The sequence below is a fragment of the Lynx canadensis genome, chromosome C2 (assembly GCF_007474595.2).
Source record: "Lynx canadensis isolate LIC74 chromosome C2, mLynCan4.pri.v2, whole genome shotgun sequence".
In the NCBI taxonomy this organism is placed as follows: Eukaryota; Metazoa; Chordata; class Mammalia; order Carnivora; family Felidae; genus Lynx; species Lynx canadensis.
In genome coordinates, this window is record NC_044311.2 from 19,449,334 (window position 1) to 19,472,420 (window position 23,087).

Below are 23,087 nucleotides of genomic sequence, written 5' to 3' on the forward strand. Positions count from 1 at the left end.
AGAATTGACCTCTTTATCATTACATAATACTCTTTTTAAAATATGTAATTTTCCTTTTTTGAAGTCTGGTATTTCTGAAACAATATAATTACCCTGGCATTCTTTTAATCAGTGTTACTATAGTTTATCTTTCTCTTGGTATATAAGTATACACTTATAGTGTATCTTTAAAAATCAGAAAGATTTTTAATCTTATCTATTTATTTATTTATTTATTTATTTATTTATTTATTTATTATTCATTTACATTTACTTATTTTTGAGAGACAGAGAGAGAGACAGAACTTGAACAGGGGAGGGGCAGAGAGAGAGGGAGACACAGAATCTGAAGCAGGCTTCAGGCCCTGAGCTGTCAGCACAGAGCCTGTTGCAGGGCTCGAACTCGCGAACTGCAAGATCATGACCTGCGCCAAAGTGGACACTTAACTGACTGAACCACCCAGGCACCCCTAATCTCATCTTTAGTAGTTGGTAGTTGGGTCTTTTTAAAAATTCTACTCTGTCAGTTTCTTTTTTTTTTTGTAATTGGTATATTTTATTTCTAGCTGTATTCCATTTATTCCTTTTTATCTTCGCTACCTCTTCTGCCTTGTCTGGTTTTAATCAAGCAGTTTATGTACTATTCCATTTTATCTCATATCTTAGCATACCAGTTACACTTAAAAATTTTTTTTGCTAGTTTAGTACATTTAAAATTAGTCCAAGTCCATTTTCAAAAAAGCCTTACACTATTGTATTGGGGAGTCTGGGTGGCCCAGTCGGTTAAGCATCTGACTTCAGCTTATGATCTCATGATCTCACAGTTCATGAATTCAAGCCCCATGTCACACTCTGTGCTGACAGCTCAGAGCCTGGAGTCTGCTTCAGATTCTGTGTCTCCCTCTCTCTGCCCCTCTCCTGCTTGTCCTCTGTGTGTGTGTCTCTCTCTCTCAAAAATAAACATTAAAAAAAAATGAAAATACCTATACTATTCTATGAGTAATACAGGTATCTTATACAGAGTATTTCCAATTGCTTCCTCCCATTCCTTACAATATTACTCTCATTCATTTCACTAACTAATATGCTGTAACCACTCAATTAACTGTTGCTAGTATTTTGAACTGTTGTCTATTAGCTCAGTTAAGTGTAAGGAAAATAAAATGTTTAATTCATTTATTCTTCCTCTAATGCTCCCCTTTATGTAGATCTGAGTTTCTTATTTATGTTATTTTCCTTTTTTTTGAAGAAGTTTATTTTATTTTAAATTTTTAATGATTCTTGTGATGCAGAACTACGAAAGACAAATTCCCCCAGTTTTTGTTTCCATGAAGTCTTTATTTCTCCTTCACTTTTGAGTGATCATTTGGCTGGGTACAAAATTGTAGGATGATGTTTTTTTTTTTTCTTTTCGTTATGTTAAAGTTTTCAGTGCATCCTCTTTTTGCTAGCATGACTTTTTTTTTTTAGTTCATTTTTGTCAATTTTATTATTTTTATTATTTTTAATATGAAATTTATTGTCAAATTGGTTTCCATACAACACCCAGTGCTCATCCCAACAGGTGCCCTCCTCAATGCCCATCACCCACTTTGTCCTCCCTCCCACCCTCCATCAACCCTCAGTTCTCAGTTTTTAAAAGTCTCTTATGGTTTGCCTCCTTCCCTCTCTGTAGCTTTTTTTTTTTCCCCCTTTCCCTCCCCCATGGTCTTCTGTTAAGTTTCTCAGGATCCATGTAAGAGTGAAAACATATGGTATCTGTCTTTCTCTGTATGGCTTATTTCACTTAGCATAACACTCTCCAGTTCCATCCATGTTGCTACCAAAGGCCATATTTCATTCTTAGTGCCAAGTAGTATTCCATTGTATATATAAACCACAACCTCTTTATCCATTCATGAGTTGATGGACATTTAGGCTCTTTCCATAATTTGGCTATTGTTGAAAGTGATGCTATAAATAGTGGGGTACAAGTGCACCAGCACTCCTGTATCCCTTGGGTAAATTCCTAGCAGTGCTATTGCTGGATCATCGGGTAGATCTATTTTTAATTTTTTGAGGAACCTCCACACTGTTTTCCAGAGCGGCTGCACCAGTTTGCATTCCCACCAACAGTGTAAGAGGGTTCCCGTTTCTCCACATCCTCTCCAGCATCTATACTCTGCTGATTTGTTCATTTTAGCCACTCTGACTGGTGTGAGGTGATATCTCAGTGTGGTTTTGATTTGTATTTCCCTAATGAAGAGCGATGTTGAGCATCTTTTCATGTGCCTGTTGGCCATCTGGATGTCTTCTTTAGAGAAGTGTCTATTCATGTGTTCTGCCCATTTCTTCACTGGATTATTTGTTTTTCAGGTGTGGAGTTTGATGAGTTCTTCATAGGTTTTTGGATACTAGCCCTTTGCCTGATATGTCATTTGCAAATATCTTTTCCCATTCCATCGGTTGCCTTTTAGTTTTGTTGATTGTTTTCTTTGCAGTGCAGAAGCTTTTTATCCTCATGAGGTCCCAATAGTTCATTTTTTGCTTTTAATTCCCTTGCCTTTGGAGATGTGTCAAGTAAGAAATTGCTGTGGCTGAGGTCAGAGAGGTTTTTTCCTCCTTTATTCTCTAGGGTTTTGATGGTTTCCTGCCTCACATTCAGGTCTTTCATCCATTTTGAGTTTATTTTTGTGAATGGCGTAACAAAGTGGTCTAGTTTCAATCTTCTGCATGTTGCTGTCCAGTTCTCCCAGAACCATTTGTTAAAGAGACTGCCTTTTTTACCATTGAATATTCTTTCCTGCTTTGTCAAAGATTAGTTGACCATACTTCTGTGGGTCCAATTATGGAGTCTCTATTCTATTCCATTGGTCTATGTGCCTGTTTCTGTGCCAATACCATGCTGTCTTGATGATGACAGCTTTTTAGTAGAGGCTAAAGTCTGGGATTGTGTTGCCTCCCGCTTTGGTCTTTTTCTTCAATATTACTTTGGCTATTCGGGGTCTTGTGTGGTTCCATTCAAATTTTAGGATTGCTTGTTGTAGCTTCGAGAAGAATGCTGGTGCAATTTTGATTGGGATTGCATTGAATGTGTAGATACCTTTGGGTAATATTGAAATTTTAACAATATTCTTCAAGTCTGTGAGCACGGAATGTTTTTCCATTTCTTTGTATCTTCTTCAATTTGCTTCATAAGCTTTCTATAGTTTTCAGCATACAGATATTTTATATCTTTGGTTGGGTTTATTCCTAGGTATTTTATGCTTCTTGGTGCAATTGTGAATGGATCAGTTTCTTTATTTGTCTTTCTGTTGCTTCATTGTTAGTGTATAAGAATGCAACTGATTTTTGTATATTAATTTTGTATCCTGTGACTTTGCTCAAGTGATGTATCAGTTCTAGCAGACTTTGGGTGGAGTCTATCAGGTTTTCCATGTATAATATCATGTCATCTGCAAAAAGTGAAAGCTTGACTTCATCTTTGCCAATTTTGATGCCTTTGATTTCCTTTTGTTGTCTGCTGATGCTAGAACTTTCAACACTATGTTAAACAACAGCAGTGAGACTGGACATCCCTGTCGTGTTCCTGATCTCAGGGGGAAAGCTCTCAGTTTTTCCCCATTGAGGATGATATTAGCTGTGGGCTTTTCATAAATGGCTTTTATGATGTTTAAGTATGTTACTTCTATCCCGACTTCCTCGAGGGCTTTTATTAAGAAGGGATGCTGGATTTTGTCACATGCTTTTTCTGCATCGATTGAGAGGATCATATGGTTCTTATCTTTTATTTTATTAATGTGATGTATCACAGTGATTGATTTGCAGATATTGAACCAGCCCTGCATCCCAGGAGTGAATCCCACTTGATCATGGTGAATAATTCTTTCTATATGCTATTGAATGTAATTTGCTAGTATCTTGTTGAGAATTTTTGCATCCATATTCATCAAGGATATTGGCCTGTAGTTCTCCTTTTTTGCTGGGTCTCTGTATGGTTTGGGAATCAAAGGAATGCTGACTTCATAGAATGAGTCTCAAAGTATTCCTTCCCTTTCCACTTTTTGGAACAGCTTGAGAAGGATAAGTATTATTTCTGCTTTAAATGTCTGGTAGAATTCTCCAGGGAAGCCATCTGGTCCTGGACTCTTAATTGTTGGGAGATTTTTGATAACTGATTCAATTTCTTCACTGGTTATGGGTCTTAGCATGATTTCTGAAGAGATGTCCATTTAATTCTTATCCTTTTTCCCCTTCAGGCTTTTTTTAAAGATTTTCTCTCTTTATTTTATTTTCTGCACTTTTTAAAGTTATTTTTTATTTTGAGAGAAAGAAAGATTCAGCAGGGGAGGGGCAGAGAGAGTGTGAACGAGAATCCAAGCAGGCTCCACATTATGAGCACAGAGCCAGATGCTGGGATCAAACTCATGAACTATGAGATCATGACCTGAGCCGAAATCAAGAGTCAAACACTAAGCTGAATGACCCACCTAGCTGCCCCTGTTTTATGTGCCTGTTTTTGAATATGTTATATCTCGGTGTGTTTTTTCCCCCCCTGTATTTATCTTGCTGGGTGTCCTTTGAGTTTCCTGGATCTGTGGTTTCATGACTGTCATTAATTTTGGATATTTTGCAACTATTATTCAAATGCTTTTTCTGTATTCTCTCTATTTCTGGTATTCTTATTACATATGTAGCATACCTTTTTTCCAGATTTTCCTGCGACTCTTGGATTTTGTGTGTGTGTGTGTGTGTGTGTGTGTGTTTTATTCTTACATTTCAGCTTGAATACCCCTAGTGACTTATCTTCAAATTCACGGATTTTTTTTCATCAGCCATGTTGAATCTCTGATGAGCCCACCAAAGACATTGTTCATTTCTCAGTGTTTTAAATTTCTAGCATTTCCTTTGGGTTCTTTCTTAGAGTCATCTCTTTGCTTATATAACTATATGTTCTTGCATATTGTCCACTTTTCCTATTAGAACTCTTAAAATATTTTAACTTCGTGATTTTAAGTGATTTTAAGTTCTTGATCTGATAATTTAAAAATCTCTACCATATCTGAGTTAGTTTCTGATATTTGCTTTGTGTCTTCATTGTGCTTTTTTCTTTGCTTTTTAGTATACCTTGTAATTTTTTTTGTTGAAATCTAGACACGATGCATTTGGAACTGAGGTCTTGAGTGTGACCTCAGTTTTATGTTTATCTGTCTAGGAGTTAGGCTGCATTTAATGTTTGCATTAGCTGTAGCTGTCAGATGCTTCAGTTTACTCTAGTATCCTTGTTTTTATCTCTCCTGTAGGCTTTGGGTTTCCCTAGAAACTCCCTCTTAAGTAGAGTGCATGTCTTGCTGCTCAGTTAATTGTATTTTCCTATTAGTATACTGGAGCCTTGTTGATGTTGTATTTTGTAGGGGAAGCATTCTATAATCTTAGGAATAAATGTCCATTTATTTTTTTAAAAAGGGCTGGAGTCTTTGGACTGTGACCTTCAGAAGAGTTTCTTTTCTTTTCTTTTCTTTTCTTTCTTCTTCTTTTTTTTTTTGAACTGCCCATATGTGAGACAGAAGGCTACAGGGGGCTAGAGTTGGCTCATTGTTCTTCCTTAGGTCAGATAAGGTTCTACTGAAGTACTTTTCCTTGAGGTAGGCCTTTGTTTTGGAGAACAGAATGCTCATGATGTATTTCAGAATGTTTACTTTTCCTTTTCTCCTTCACAAAGAACATGGCCATTTTTCACCAGTCTTCACAAGTGGGAATCTGGTGAGGTACTTAGAGGTAAAGCTCATGAATATACAGTTTCTCTAAAACTGGTACCTCAGGAGCTTTAACTCCAAAGCTAGTCCACATTCAATCTCCAGATATTGTCAATTGCAGTTTTTAGAGTTCCTACCAGTTTGAGGCTCTAGTGGTATCTGCCTCTGGTAAGCTGTGATTCTCTGTGTTCTCGTGTCTCCCCAGGTTTCAAGGCAGTGATTTGCTCTGTGACCTCAGTTGTCTGAAGAATCTAAGAAGAATTGTTGAGTTTGAGTTTTTCAGTTTTCTTCTTATTTTCAGGGTGGGAGTTATGACTTCAAAGTAACTTATATGTTGAGTGGAAAATGGAAGTGACAATTATTTGCATTATAGTTTTCAACTCAAGAATTGCCTTTTTTTTTTTCCTTTTTACAATTTTTACCTCTTTCTTGATAGTCTCTATTTGATGAATCACCGTTACCATATTTCCCTTTAGTTTGTAAGTATGGTTTTCTTTTCTTCCTTGAACCCATTTGTAATAGCTTCTTTCAGGTCTTTGAGTGTTAAGTGCAACATTTGGTCACCTATTATAGTCAGGTTTCTCTTGACTGCTTTTTTCCTTGTGTGTGGGCAACAGTTTTGTGTTGCTTTGCATGTATTATAAGTTTTTGTTGAAAACTGGACATTTTAGATAATATAGCAAATGTGAATTTGAATCTTCTCTGGTTGTCATTTGAGTTTTTTTGCTTATTGGTTAAGGATTTATTTCGACAAATTCTCTGGAATCTGGCTACCCCCAGAGTGTGTGAAGATGTGTTTGATGCTTCTACTATCATTTTTTCTTTTTCATTATCACTTTTATGTGTAGCTTGACTTCATGGGCTTGGTCTCATGCCAGAATTGCTAGTGTTCCCTCACTAATTACAAGTTTTACTCATCTACCTTGAGCCAGTAAGGCGTCTGCATTTGTTTATGGATTTATGCATGAGTTGGGGGACATATTTGAAGTTCAGACAGTTTACTAGTTGTTCCTGGATTTAGCTTTCTGCTAGCACAGTCCTCACATTCATCCAGGGATAAGTAGATATGTGCCTTCTGCAGTCTCTCTTGAGAATATGTGCAACCTTGCACATGCACACCGTCTTTAAGACCCCCAGAAATATGTGGGAGCCCACCAAGGCTTACTCTTGCAATCTATCTCCTGTTAAATTTATGCCTATTCTGTTTCCCTGTTTTGTTGGCCCCAACTAGGATCACAGTCTCAGGCTAACTGACATTGGCCTTTCTTATTTGTCACTAAAATTGCTACTGTGACTATCAATGCCCAGGAGTATGAGGATTTTGTGTTCTGGCAAACGTTGGCCCATATCTCTCCTGGTTGAGAGGCTGCTGGTTTTCATGGCTTTCATCATCCTACTACATAGAGGGGCATCTAGTACATACATAGATGGCAGGGGAAGAATGGTAGAACCCCAGGCTAAAATACCACAGAAAAGTGTTTGTCTGAACTACTTTAGTGGTTTCTCTTACATAGATCCCCCTCAAAATGCTTTGTGCCTTTGTTCTGTTTTCAGAATCTTGAAATTTTTCTTTTTGACAATTTTATCCAATTTTATCATTGATTTTTGGGGAAAGCTTTGCTGAACTCTTCATTCCACCATTCCAGAAATGTTGCCCAACGATACATAATTCCTTTGGTTTCCTTAACGCAGATTGCTGTGGTTGAGGAAAGATGTTGAGAAAGTGAGCAGCGCTGCAGTGGTAATTGAGAGGGATGGGAATGGAAACTGACCAAGGGATGTGTGGTAGAACTGGTTGATGGTTCTTATGTCCTAGCTGAAGTTCTAGGATGGGAATTTAGCAAGGTAGCATTTGACATGCTATTCTGAATATCTAGTACAGCACCACCCAGATTGGAGCTAAAGGACTATCGATAACAGCCAAAGTATAGAAAGAGCCCAAGTGTCCATCGACAGATGAATGGATAAAGAAGATATGGAATATATACACAATGTAATATTAATCAGTGATCAAAAATAATGAAATCTTGCCATTTGCAACAACGTGGATGGAACTAGAGTGTATTATGCTAAGCAAATAAGTCAGAGAAAGACAAGTATCATATGATTAAACTCATATGTGGAATTTAAGAAACAGAACAGATGAACATAGGGGAAGGAAGGAAAAAATAAGATAAAAATAGAGAGGAAGGCAAACCATAAGAGACTCTTAAATACAGAGAACAACATGAGTGTTGCTGGCAGGGTGTTGGGTGGAGGGATGGACTAAATGGGTGACGGGCATTAAGGAGGGCACTTGTTTGGATGAGCACTGGGTGTTATATTTAAGTGATGAATCACTAAATTCTATGCCTGAAATCATTATTACACTATAGGTTAACTAACTTGGGTTTAAAAAAAAAAAAAAAAAAGATTAGGGCTAGAGGCCTGGAGGAATTTAGCTGGTGTTGGACTTCACCTAGGTGGTTTCTCAGAAGGTGATGGGCAGAAGAGAGTGAAGGATGCTGGTGAGAGATTAGTTCATATGGTTAACCTTGAGGTATACACACTATGAAAGGGAAAGAAGCAATGATAGTGCCCATGGTCTAGAAGAACTTGAAGGAGTCACGGCACTGAAAACACTGGTAAGTTTGAAGTAAAAAAAGTATTTATCTTGAAGTCATGAGTGAGTTGGAAGTCATTAAAAATTTGGGGTCAGAAGCTAAGATGGAGTAGATGGACCAGAAGCTTCCAGTAGTGGAACCAGTTATTTGCTACCAAACCTTACTAGCATTTTCAGATATGGGATAATGAAGAACATTCAGTTTAATGGATTATAGGGGAAACTGGAATATCCATATGATTAAGAAGAGTCATAACAGACAGTGGAATCAAGTTCTAGAATTTGATTACTTAGGTTTTACTTCCTGTTTTCCTTTCACAAGTTGGTAAAAATTACAAAAACAAATAAACAGCCAAACAGTTTATTCTCCAGCCTCATAGTTAACTGTATAGTCTTCCTCTTTGACCTATCAGGGAGGATGCAATGGCCTATTGCACCCCTTGGGATCTATTTCTTTGACCCCCATGGCTCTTACTGCAGTGGGCACCCTGGAAATGAGAAACTGTGAAAATAAGATTTGGACCATGATGAAATGATTAATCTTGTTAGGAATTTTGACAAGATAGCCATTTAAAAAAGTAAAATGTCTTAGAACAGCATAACTTGAAGAGATTATTTTAGTATTCCGCCCCTCAAAAGTGTTTCTTTTTTAAAAGCTGGCTCATTGTAAGTAGTATTTGGCATCCAAATAAGTAGTTAATTTAATCCATTTGACTCAATTGTTTATCATCAAGACCTCTCCCCCGACTCTATTTTTGGTCATTCAACAAGCTGTCATAGCATGAATAGGTATAACTGTGGAGGGAGGAGCAGATAGGTCTCCTGTACTATATACTTGGTGTTTAATTCATTTTCTACACTTGTTGATTCTTCTAGCCAAGGGAATGTGTAAGAAGGTATACGAAGCAAAGTTGTAGAACTAACAGGTGATTTTTTTTCCTTAGAAAAAATACTTGGTTTGTCATTTACGAGCTTGATCAATGGCTCCATAATGAATTCAGGCTTTAGAAATTTTGATTCTGATTATTTGAGTTTTTAGAAAAAAATTAAAAAAAATTAAAAATTTTTAAATCTGTTTTTTAAATGATTTTTATGGCAACTAGTTTAATTATGGATCATTAATTACCTCACTTCCATTCTAGTTTCATCAGAGTTTCTTTATTTTTCAATTGGGAAATTTTCAAATAGAACAAACGTCTCTTGAGAGATTCTCACCCTACCCGTCATGGCTTCTGATGGTGGGACTGAAGACTAACCAGAAAAGCTGACCATGAAGTGTCAATTATTTATTTACTTACTTATTTATTCATCTCTTTACCTATTTAACAACTGATGAAATAGTTTTATAAAAAAGTATGTTTTCTAAGGCATCCATTTAAAAATAATTAAATTACTTATTATTTACACACCCGAGCATGCACACGCACACACACAGGCACACGCACACACACCATAAAAGTCATGGATGTTTTGTAAGAGAATAATTAAAATTTTCATTTTGTTAGTTTGAAGCATGTATTTGCAAGACTGCAGTGAAAATGGAGCTTCAAAAGTGTGTGTGTTTGTGTACATTTGACACTTAGAATTATATGAACCATATCCTTCCACCCTTAAGTAGAAGATTTCTTAATCATCCTCATCTCAGAAACATCATTTCTTAGTTCATTATCATGTGGAATTTATTTTTTATTTTTTTTAATGAAATTTATTGACAAATTGGTTTCCATACAACACCCAGTGCTCATCCCAAAAGGTGCCCTCCTCAATACCCATCACCCACCCTCCCCTCCCTCCCACCCCCCATCAACCCTCAGTTTGTTCTCAGTTTTTAACAGTCTCTTATGCTTTGGCTCTCTCCCACTCTAACCTCTTTTTTTTTTTTTTTTTCCTTCCCCTCCCCCATGGGTTCCTGTTAAGTTTCTCAGGATCCACATAAGAGTGAAACCATATGGTATCTGTCTTTCTCTGTATGGCTTATTTCACTTAGCATTACACTCTCCAGTTCCATCCACGTTGCTACAAAGGGCCATATTTCATTTTTTCTCATTGCCACATAGTACTCCATTGTGTATATATACCACAATTTCTTTATCCATTCATCAGTTGATGGACATTTAGGCTCTTTCCATAATTTGGCTATTGTTGAGAGTGCTGCTATGAACATTGGGGTACAAGTGCCCTTATGCATCAGTACTCCTGTATCCCTTGGATAAATTCCTAGCAGTGCTATTGCTGGGTCATAGGGTAGGTCTATTTTTAATTTTCTGAGGAACCTCCACACTGCTTTCCAGAGCGGCTGCACCAATTTGCATTCCCACCAACAGTGCAAGAGGGTTCCCGTTTCTCCACATCCTCTCCAGCATCTATAGTCTCCTGATTTGTTCATTTTGGCCACTCTGACTGGCGTGAGGTGATACCTGAGTGTGGTTTTGATTTGTATTTCCCTGATAAGGAGCGACGCTGAACATCTTTTCATGTGCCTGTTGGCCATCTGGATGTCTTCTTTAGAGAAGTGTCTATTCATGTTTTCTGCCCATTTCTTCACTGGGTTATTTGTTTTTCGGGTGTGGAGTTTGGTGAGCTCTTTATAGATTTTGGATACTAGCCCTTTGTCCGATATGTCATTTGCAAATATCTTTTCCCATTCCGTTGGTTGCCTTTTAGTTTTGTTGGTTGTTTCCTTTGCTGTGCAGAAGCTTTTTATCTTCATAAGGTCCCAGTAATTCACTTTTGCTTTTAATTCCCTTGCCTTTGGGGATGTGTCGAGTAAGAGATTGCTACGGCTGAGGTCAGAGAGATCTTTTCCTGCTTTCTCCTCTAAGGTTTTGATGGTTTCCTGTCTCACATTTAGGTCCTTTATCCATTTTGAGTTTATTTTGTAAATGGTGTGAGAAAGTGGTCTAGTTTCAACCTTCTGCATGTTGCTGTCCAGTTCTCCCAGCACCATTTGTTAAAGAGGCTGTCTTTTTTCCATTGGATGTTCTTTCCTGCTTTGTCAAAGATGAGTTGGCCATACGTTTGTGGGTCTAGTTCTGGGGTTTCTATTCTATTCCATTGGTCTCTGTGTCTGTTTTTGTGCCAATACCATGCTGTCTTGATGATGACAGCTTTGTAGTAGAGGCTAAAGTCTGGGATTGTGATGCCTCCTGCTTTGGTCTTCTTCTTCAAAATTCCTTTGGCTATTCGGGGCCTTTTGTGGTTCCATATGAATTTTAGGATTGCTTGTTCTAATTTCGAGAAGAATGCTGGTGCAATTTTGATTGGGATTGCATTGAATGTGTAGATAGCTTTGGGTAGTATTGACATTTTGACAATATTTATTTTTCCAATCCATGAGCAGGGAATGTCTTTCCATTTCTTTAAGTCTTCTTCAATTACCTTCATAAGCTTTCTATAGTTTTCAGCATACAGATCCTTTACATCTTTGGTTAGATTTATTCCTAGGTATTTTATGCTTCTTGGTGCAATTGTGAATGGGATCATTTTCTTTATTTGTCTTTCTGTGGCTTCATTGTTAGTGTATAAGAATGCAACTGATTTCTGGACATTGATTTTGTATCCTGCAACTTTGCTGAATTCATGTATCAGTTCTAGCAGACTTTTGGTGGAGTCTATCGGATTTTCCATGTATAATATCATGTCATCTGCAAAAAGCGAAAGCTTGACTTCATCTTTGCCAATTTGGATGCCTTTGATTTCCTTTTGTTGTCTGATTGCTGATGCTAGAACTTCCAGCACTATGTTAAACAACAGCGGTGAGAGTGGGCATCCCTGTCGTGTTCCTGATCTCAGGGAAAAAGCTCTCAGTTTTTCCCCGTTGAGGATGATGTTAGCTGTGGGCTTTTCATAAATGGCTTTTATGATCTTTAAGTATGTTCCTTCTATCCCGACTTTCTCAAGGGTTTTTATTAAGAAAGGGTGCTGGATTTTGTCAAAGGCCTTTTCTGCATCGATTGACAGGATCATATGGTTCTTCTCTTTTTTTTTTGTTAATGTGATGTATCACGTTGATTGATTTGCAAATGTTGAACCAGCCCTGCATCTCAGGAATGAATCCCACTTGATCATGGTGAATAATTCTTTTTATATGCTGTTGAATTCGATTTGCTAGTATCTTATTGAGAATTTTTGCATCCATATTCATCAGGGATATTGGCCTGTAGTTCTCTTTTTTGACTGGGTCTCTGTCTGGTTTAGGAATCAAAGTAATACTGGCTTCATAGAATGAGTCTGGAAGTTTTCCTTCCCTTTCTATTTCTTGGAATAGCTTGAGAAGGATAGGTATTATCTCTGCTTTAAATGTCTGGTAGAACTCCCCTGGGAAGCCATCTGGTCCTGGACTCTTATTTGTTGGGAGATTTTTGATAACCGATTCAATTTCTTCGCTGGTTATGGGTCTGTTCAAGCTTTCTATTTCCTCCTGATTGAGTTTTGGAAGAGTGTGGGTGTTCAGGAATGTGTCCATTTCTTCCAGGTTGTCCAATTTGTTGGCATATAATTTTTCATAGTATTCCCTGATAATTGCTTGTATCTCTGAGGGATTGGTTGTAATAATTCCATTTTCATTCACGATTTTATCTATTTGGGTCATCTCCCTTTTCTTTTTGAGAAGCCTGGCTAGAGGTTTGTCAATTTTGTTTATTTTTTCAAAAAACCAACTCTTGGTTTCGTTGATCTGCTCTACAGTTTTTTTAGATTCTATATTGTTTATTTCTGCTCTGATCTTTATTATTTCTCTTCTTCTGCTGGGTTTAGGCTGCCTTTGCTGTTCTGCTTCTATTTCCTTTAGGTGTGCTGTTAGATTTTGTATTTGGGATTTTTCTTGTTTCTTGAGATAGGCCTGGATTGCAATGTATTTTCCTCTCAGGACTGCCTTCGCTGCGTCCCAAAGCGTTTGGATTGTTGTATTTTCATTTTCGTTTGTTTCCATATATTTTTTGATTTCTTCTCTAATTGCCTGGTTGACCCACTCATTCGTTAGTAGGGTGTTCTTTAACCTCCATGCTTTTGGAGGTTTTCCAGACTTTTTCCTGTGGTTGATTTCAAGCTTCATAGCATTGTGGTCTGAAAGTATGCATGGTATAATTTCAATTCTTGTAAACTTATGAAGGGCTGTTTTGTGACCCAGTATATGATCTATCTTGGAGAATGTTCCATGTGCACTCGAGAAGAAAGTATATTCTGTTGCTTTGGGATGCAGAGTTCTAAATATATCTGTCAAGTCCATCTGATCCAATGTCTCATTCAGGGCCCTTGTTTCTTTATTGACCGTGTGTCTAGATGATCTATCCATTTCTGTAAGTGGGGTGTTAAAGTCCCCTGCAATTACCACATTCTTATCAATAAGGTTGCTTCTGTTTATGAGTAATTGTTTTATATACTTGGGGGCTCCGGTATTCGGCGCATAGACATTTATAATTGTTAGCTCTTCCTGATGGATAGACCCTGTAACTATTATATAATGTCCTTCTTCATCTCTTGTTACAGCCTTTAATTTAAAGTCTAGTTTGTCTGATATAAGTATGGCTACTCCAGCTTTCTTTTGGCTTCCAGTAGCATGATAAATAGTTCTCCATCCCCTCACTCTGAATCTAAAGGTGTCCTCAGGTCTAAAATGAGTCTCTTGTAGGCAGCAAATAGATGGGTCTTGTTTTTTTATCCATTCTGATACCCTATGTCTTTTGGTTGGCGCATTTAATCCGTTTACATTCAGTGTTATTATAGAAAGATACGGGTTTAGAGTCATTGTGATGTCTGTATGTTTTATGCTTGTAGTGATGTCTCTGGTACTTTGTCTCACAGGGTCCCCCTTAGGATCTCTTGTAGGGCTGGTTTAGTGGTGACAAATTCCTTCAGTTTTTGTTTGTTTGGGAAGACCTTTATCTCTCCTTCTATTCTAAATGACAGACTTGCTGGATAAAGGATTCTCGGCTGCATATTTTTGCTGTCTAGCACCCTGAAAATCTCGTGCCAATTCTTTCTGGCCTGCCAAGTTTCAAAAGAGAGATCAGTCACGAGTCTTATAGGTCTCCCTTTATATGTGAGGGCACGTTTACCCCTTGCTGCTTTCAGAATTTTCTCTTTATCCTTGTATTTTGCCAGTTTCACTATGATATGTCGTGCAGAAGATCGATTCAAGTTACGTCTGAAGGGAGTTCTCTGTGCCTCTTGGATTTCAATGCCTTTTTCCTTCCCCAGTTCAGGGAAGTTCTCAGCTATTATTTCTTCAAGTACCCCTTCAGCACCTTTCCCTCTCTCTTCCTCCTCTGGAATACCAATTATGCGTATATTATTTCTTTTTAGTGTATCACTTAGTTCTCTAATTTTCCCCTTATACTCCTGGATTTTTTTATCTCTCTTTTTCTCAGCTTCCTCTTTTTCCATAACTTTATCTTCTAGTTCACCTATTCTCTCCTCTGCCTCTTCCATCCGAGCCGTGGTGGTTTGCATTTTGTTTTGCATTTCCTTTAAAGCGTTTTTCAGCTCCTCGTGACTGTTCCTTAGTCCCTTGATCTCTGTAGCAAGAGATTCTCTGCTGTCCTGTATACTGTTTTCCAGCCCAGCGATTAATTTTATGACTATTATTCTAAATTCACTTTCTGTTATATTATTTAAATCCTTTTTGATCAGCTCATTAGCTGTTGTTATTTCCTGGAGATTCTTCTGAGGGGAATTCTTCCGCTTGGTCATTTTGGATAGTCCCTGGTGAGGTGAGGACCTGCAGGGCACTTCCCCTGTGCTGTGGTGTATAACTGGAGTTGGTGGGCGGGGCCGCAGTCAGTCCTGATGTCTGCCCCCAGCCCACCGCTGGGGCCACAGTCAGACTGGTGTGTGCCTTCTCTTCCCCTCTCCTAGGGGTGGGATTCACTGTGGGGTGGCGTGGCCCGTCTGGGCTACTTGCACACTGCCAGGCTTGTGATGCTGGGGATCTGGCGTATTAGCTGGGGTGGGAAGGCAAGGTGCACGGCGGGAGGGGGGGCAGGCTTAGCTCGCTTCTCCTTAGGTGATCCACTTCAGGAGGGGCCCTGTGGCAGCCGGAGGGAGTCAGATCCGCTGCCGGAGGTTTGGCTCCGCAGAAGCACAGAGTTGGGTGTTTGCGCGGAGCGAGCAATTTCCCTGGCTGGAACCGGTTCCCTTTGGGATTTTGGCTGGGGGATGGGCGGGGGAGATGGCGCTGGCGAGCGCCTTTGTTCCCCACCAAACTGAGCTCTGTGGTCCGGGGGCTCCGCAGCTCACCCTCCCTTTGTCCTCCAGCCTTCCCGCTTTCCGAGCAGAGCTGTTAACTTATGACCTCCCAGAGGCTAAGTCGCGCTTGCTGTCTGAACACAGTCCGTCAGGCCCCTCCGCTTTTGCAAGCTGGACTCGGGGGCTCTGCTTGGCTGGCGAGCCGCCCCTCCGCCCCGGCTCCCTCCCGCCAGTCCGTGGAGCGCACACCGCCTCGCCGCCCTTCCTACCCTCTTCCGTGGGCCTCTCGTCTGCACTTGGGTCCGGTGACTCCGTTCTGCTAATCCTCTGGCGGTTTTCTGGGTTATTTAGGCAGGTGTAGGTGGAATCTAAGTGATCAGCAGGACGCGCGGTGAGCCCAGCGTCCTCCTACGCCGCCATCTTCCTCTCTATCATGTGGAATTTTGATGCCATTTGCTTACCTCCGTAATTGCCAGATTCAAGGATAACATTTCTTCCTAGTGTTAGAAATTCAAACTCAAATAAGACACGTACTAGCAGTTCAAACTTCTGTTTTTGTGATAAAGAAGTAATTCTCTATTTCATAAGCTCCATGGCTTGGTGCAGTCAGCCCCAGGACCATCCTTGGTGATCCTTACCCCAGGAAGCCCTTAGTAATGGACCTGCCAATCTGCCCTACACGTGCTAGCCCAAGGATTGTGGAAGGCAACATCAATATCTTGCCCTTGAAATCATCTTCCCTCAGTCTCTTCCCAGATCTTTTTAATTAATGTGTAAACATCTTATTTTGTGCTGTGCCCTATCAATCTTGGAATGATTTACAACTTCCCCATGTAATTTTCATTGTGGTTCTTTCCAGCAGTGAAATTCCTGTCTCTCCTTAGGGAAACAACTTCTCCACTTCTCATTTTTAACCTTGAGAAATGTACTGACTTCTATATGCTTTTGCTGTGTTTGAGGAGAGCTGTCTCATAGTTTTCATACTTTCTTAACCTGACTGAATGCATTTCAATTCTATTTTATTCTGTAAGCGTAATCAGGGGGTACCAACAGGATGCAGGGTATGGAGAGAATCTTTCTCACTGATATGTTTCACTGTGGACAATGAGACTTTTAAATGTACATAGATAACTTATTTTATTTAGAAGATTTATTTTTCAGGATATTCACAGTGACTGTGGTAGATAAATATTCCCTTCAGGATAGTGTGTCTCTGTACTTTGTGTGGAGCTTCAAGGAGAGATAAAGATGGGTTATTCCTATCATTAACAAAGAAAGGCCCCTTCCGTAGAGTGCTAAGTAAGAATACCGGGATTCGATTTGAGAGAAATGCATATTACCTAGTTCAGATTACCAGAAGAAAACAAACATGTTGCCTAAGATTTTCCTTCAGTCAAGAGCTCTTTCTTCTGCAAAATAGTGGGATTAGATTTGATCCATGATTTTTTTTTAAATTTTGGTTTGAACTTTGGAACCATTTCCTAAATGTAAATACTCTCCTTGAACTTAATGGGTATGTGGAAGTTTTAAAATATTGCCTCAAATTCTTTGATAATGTTTTCATTAAGGTTAGGGTCTATGTTCCTTCCCCTTGGGTCTAGGTAGGTTTGTGACTGTTTCAGCTGATAGGGTATAGTGGAATAGGCACTAACTTCTAAGGTTGAGTTGTAAAAGGCCATAAAACTTCTGCCTTGTCTGGAACACTTACTCTGAAGGCTGGGAACTTACCAAAGTAAGCAGTTTGACTACCCCGAAGCCACCAGACTGAGGGAAAGTCCGAACCACATGGAGAGGCCATGTATCAAGATTCTGGTCAACAGTCTCAGTCAGATATCCCAGTCCAAACTCTGGGATTTCATTCCTCATCCACTTGAATTGCCCTCTAGCTGTGTGAGACTTCTCAGCAGAGGCTTCAAACGTCAGAGACCAGAGACAAACCATGCCTTCTATGCCTTATCTGAATTTCTGAGACTCAAGAATTTGTGAGAATAATAAAATGCGTGCTTAAAAATACCATTGGGGTTTGGAGTAGGTAGTTAAGCAACAATATATGACCAGAACAAAATTATAAAGAGAATATTGGAGTTACTTAAGCTGAAGTAAAGGATCTATGGAATTCTGGTGATTACCATTCTGAAAACAGCTTATGATACCTGGCAACCATAAGAAATAGTGGGCCAATAATGGTCTTTTGCCGATGAGAGACATACTGCAAATATTTCAAAATGTTGATTCTTAATAGTAAACACTCCATGGAAATATAGCGTGGCTGTAAAAGACCTTTGATGAGAAAGGTCACCATTTAAAATTACTTCCTGTGATCTGAGGTTATGGAGGATCCACTTCTGAAAATGACATTTCTTTTGAAAATGTGGGTGTTATGAACCAGGTGGATACCGATTATTTTATTTTATATAAAAATTCAAGGTAGTAGCTCTATGCAGACACAATCTGAAAATTTGTGTGGCACTTTTCCTTTAGCTATGTATTTCACGATCAAGAGCATTCTTCCCAGGTAATTAAAAAAAATTGGTTATGCTTCTTCCTAATTAATTATATTTTGAAAGTTAAGTCATCGATTTAAAAATTCAGTACAGACATAGTTTTAAATTTTTATTTTCGAAGATAACTCAAAGTGGCAGATACCATCCTTGGATGGACTATCAAAGGAATATTCACCCAATAAAATCTTCCAATGTGGTAAAATTATAAGTTTACATAAAGGTTTGTAGATCATAGAAATAGTGTTCTGAACCAGTGTAATTTTTTCTTCCTCAAAGAAGGCGAGGTGTGTTTGACAATTGTGATTGATAGAATATGAATGGATAGCATTTGAAAAGTAGTTATATTTCATAGATGCTTATTTTTTTTTTCTGAAACACAATGATTAAAGGGATGTGAAATAGGATTTTGATAATCTAATTTCCAGAAAAGTTAGTATGCATGCTAGCAAAATAGTGGTTTTTTTGGTTTATTATTTTTCATGAATCTACACATGCATGCACTGCATATAATCTTTGTAACAGGAGGTGGAAGGAGAATGATTAAAAAAATTAAATGTCTGAAATGTCTGGGGTGTTGAGCAACAAATGAGTCCCACAGCTAACCTGCTTTCTGAAATAATCTCATGTAGTTAAGCAAGGCTCTAATTAATAGTTACAGATGTTTTTGATGTCTTTGAACTCTCTTTCAGAGACACAGTTACAGCCCATTAATAATGTACCTGTAGATAAAAATATTTTAGATAGTTATCTGTGTAGTGTGACAAGTTGGGGAAAGGGACAAATTGGTTTAAGAACTGATGCTGCGTTACATCTCCAGCTGTGACTCTAAGGCTAATCTCACACTTTATTACTGAAAAGAGAAGGGAAGTAATAGGGTTCACAAAAGGCTGCCACACAGGATGCCGATGGCCACAGAATCACCACCAATAGGCATCTGCCCTAACACTGCCCTGCAGCAGGTGCCAGGGGGATTAATAGGATAATGTATGTAGAAGGCTTTGATTCTTTGGGAGAAGTGGCTGTACAAACCCAAAGCTTTATATTATTGTTATGACTTTTCCTCTAACCTATGATTTTTCCACATTATGCAGGCTTGTCAGTTACCCACCTGTGCCCTGTTCATGCCACCATGATTTTATTTCTCATTTTTAAGGTTTATGATTCTAATTGAGAGACATTGATGTTTCCATATTCATCCTGGCAGATTAATACCCAGCAAGAAAGACCTGCTGTCAATGGGCATTTTGAATTATGTGTTTAAAATTGCTTTTGATAGCAAGGATGTCAAATTATGCGCTTCACTAAAACGGTTTTGTGCTTCTTTGCTAGGTATGTGATTGAAAATCGCAGATGTTTGATATCACATTTTACTGCATTTGTTTGGTAAGTGAAATCTTAAACATATTATACTTCTTTGAAATCCACCTTCTGATGCCATTTAGAGAACATTAAGAGAAAATTAAAAAATAAAAGACTTCATATCTCTGACATTTAGCTTCTAGAAAAGTCAACCTTTTAAGTCCCACTCTGTTTTGGAGTACTTGTTTAGGATGCAGAACATTCTAATGTCATAGCAGGAGCAGATGACAGAGTGGAGCTGTATCATGCATTGGTGGGGAGTCCTTTGCCCCCTCAAGCACTCATTTTAGTGAAAAGGTTTACCAGATGATGAATCAGATCAGAAGCTCCCAATAGAACACACAGCGTTTTTCTTTCTGGGGTTATTAATGACTTCAGAAATGAAAGTCTGCCTGTTTCTTGAGTTTCTTCTTAGAAATGGCTAGAATGGTTCAGTGGATAATGGTCTTTGATGAAGAATGTTCCAGTGTTAATTTCTTACTACGGATTATTCAGTTTTAGATGCAGATGTAACAGGCATACCTTTCACAGTTCTCTCCGCTTATGGAAAAGCAATAGGGACAAAGAAGTAAGAATGAATAAATACCTGGAACTGTCAGATCCGGATTCAGGGAACATACTTGAAATGTGAATTGCTCTGGGTCATAGTCTTCTGTATGCATTTTCCTCTTGAAACTCTTGATATCTCTGAGGCAGGGTTATTATCCCAGCATCAAATGAGGAGAGAGGTGCTAATAGTAAGTGATCTACATCCACACAGTAGTGAATGATGAAGCTTCAGTTCAAATTCTTAGATCTTCCAACTTAGAGATCTAGGACATTTAACAATGTAACATAGCTATTAGAAAAACTGGTGTTTAACACTGTATTCTGGCTGTTTATTTCTGTATAACCACCCCAGAATTCTGTGGCTTAAAACAACAGTAACAGTTTTGTTCATAATTCTCCAATTTGGGTTGAGTTAGTTTGGTGGGAACAACCTGTTTCTCCTCCATTCAGCATCACTTGAGCTTCAATCATCTCGACTCCTTCACTAACATGTCTCATGATGGGTTCTTGCTGCTGGCTGACATCTCAGCTAGGACTGTTAGCTGGGACACCTACACATGGCCTCTCTGACTCTATGACTTTGGAGAGTCAGTAGACACACACACACACACACACACACACACACACGTGTGCAGTTAGGGGGTGGGTCTCCATCTGGAAGGGAGTTACATCACCTTTCCTTCTAAACTAGCCTTGGAAGTCCACAGAGTCCCTTGTGTGACATTATTTTTTATTAGAACTGAGTCACTGTGATAGAACCATATTCAAGAGGAGAGGAATTAGACTTGACCTTTTGATGGAAGATACTATGGATTGAATGTTTGTGATCTCTCAAAACTCCTATGTTGAGATCCTAACCCCCATTGCAATGGGTTTTGGAGATTGGGCCTTCAGGAGGTGATTTAATGAGCGAGGCTTTCATGAATGATTTTGCACTCTTATTAAAGAGATACCAGAGAGTTCTCTCACCCTTCTACCATGTGAGGACACAGTGAAAAGATGCTGCCTATGAACCAAGAAGCAGGCTTTCACTAGACACTGAATATGCCAGCCCCTTGATCTTGGATTTTCGAGGCTTTTTCTGCGGGTGTAGCATGTTTTAATTTTCAAATATTTAGATACATGGTACACAGCCCTTCATTTGTGTGCTTACTTTGGACTCCACATACTAAATGTGAGCCTGATGTAAAACAAAACCACACCCAAGAGGAATCCAATGGAACTATTCTAGCCATAGAAGTTTAGGTTTATCACTAACTCTGTAGTAATGGGGAACTGAAGATTTGAGTCCTGCTGCATATTCTTTAGAATTTGTTAGAAATACTTCATACTTCAAACTTGTCCTCAATACAAAATAAATAATTCTCAATTAATGGTTTTTTAATGTGAATTCCCAAGGTAAATAACCCCTCTAGGTATTGTTATGCTTTCATGCTTTTGGATCACACCTGACTATTAAAGTTAGTATCTTAAATCTTGAAGTAGGAGAAACCAGACAAGTAAATTCATTGCAAAACAAAACAAAAAAAAAAAAAAACAAAAAAACAAAAAAACCACAGTGCCTCCAAAAGGCACAATGATATTCCCATGTCTGAATATCCTATGCTTTATAGTAATTTCTACCAAGTGTTTACTCATGCAATGATGGAGAGACCTGTCTACAATACTGCTTCTTAAACTGATTATGTGGAAACATTTTTCATATCAAAATTTCTTATAGTGTTCTTCAGTGAAAAGCCTACTTCATGATAACAAAGCAAAACAAAATGAAAACAAGTTTTCAGGAAATGCTTTGATAAGAAATTCTGAACGAATAGCTTCAAGCAGATACTTCTCTGACATCTTGTGTGTTATCTTAAAAAATATTGAATATTTTTGATCTATCCAATAAAATAACTGTGGTTGATAGATATATGTATGTATATTGATATACATATGATACACATTGATATATGTATCAGTGTATGTACATGATATACGTATGTATATGATATACGTATGTATATATATTGATACATATATGTTATGTATGTATATCAATATACATGTGTATGTATATTGATATATACTGATATACAATTAAATATATTTATACTAAAATATATTTATATTATATATTTATGTAAAAACATGTATATTTATAAAATGTATCTATATTTTATTATAGATGTATATTATATGATCTTCTATGTTAAATATATTTATTATGTAAATATATTGGATATGTGACATGCATATAATAAATATATATTTATTATAATATATATATAAATAAAATAATAGAAGTATTAGCTCAGGAGTTAGACTCTCAGGGTTAAATTCGATTTTTGCCATCTACCATTGTGAACAGAAAGTTTCAAAGTCGTTTTTTGCCTCAGTTTCCTATCTTGAAAGAGAATAAATGTACTTACCTCATGAGTTTTTGAAAGAATTAAGTGAATTAATACAAGAAATTTTCTTTAAACATTACCTGGCACATGAATATTATATGCTTGATAAATAAAATATGTACTCAATATTATTATAGCTCAATAAATATTAGCTTTTAGCTATTGCTGTGTAACAAGGCACTGCAAAACCTAGTGACTTAGACTAACAACCACCATTTCACTTTCTCACATAGTTTCTGTAGGCCATGGATTTGGGAAGGGTTCGGTTGATTGGTTCTGGTTTGAGGGGTTGTAGCTGAAACAATAAAGGGCTGGAGTAAACTGGGAGTTGACTGGACAGTTCTTTTCAAGAAGTCATGAGTTGTCCTTTTGTTCTCACGTGTGGGCTATTTTGGGCTTCCTCACAGCATGGCTGCTTCAGGGCAGTTAGCTTGCAAGCATAGAGACTCAGGGCTCCAAGGTGGAAACTAAATTGTCCTTCATTACCTGGTCTCCAAAGTCAGGCAGCATCACTTCCACTGTACTCTTTTTGTTGAACCTGTCACAAAAGCCCAGCTGGTTTCAAAGGGAAGGGTTATAAATTTTACCTTTCAATAGATAAAGCTGCATTGTAAAAGGATTATGTGGGTTAGGAGACACTATCTAGGCCATCTTTAGAAGACACAATCTGCCACAGCTATTACTATTATCTAGTGCTTTCTTGACAGTCACAAACCTCAAGAGGCTATAAACAATTGAAGAAACATAGTTCGAGCATATTTCTCTCATGAAATAAAAATTGCCT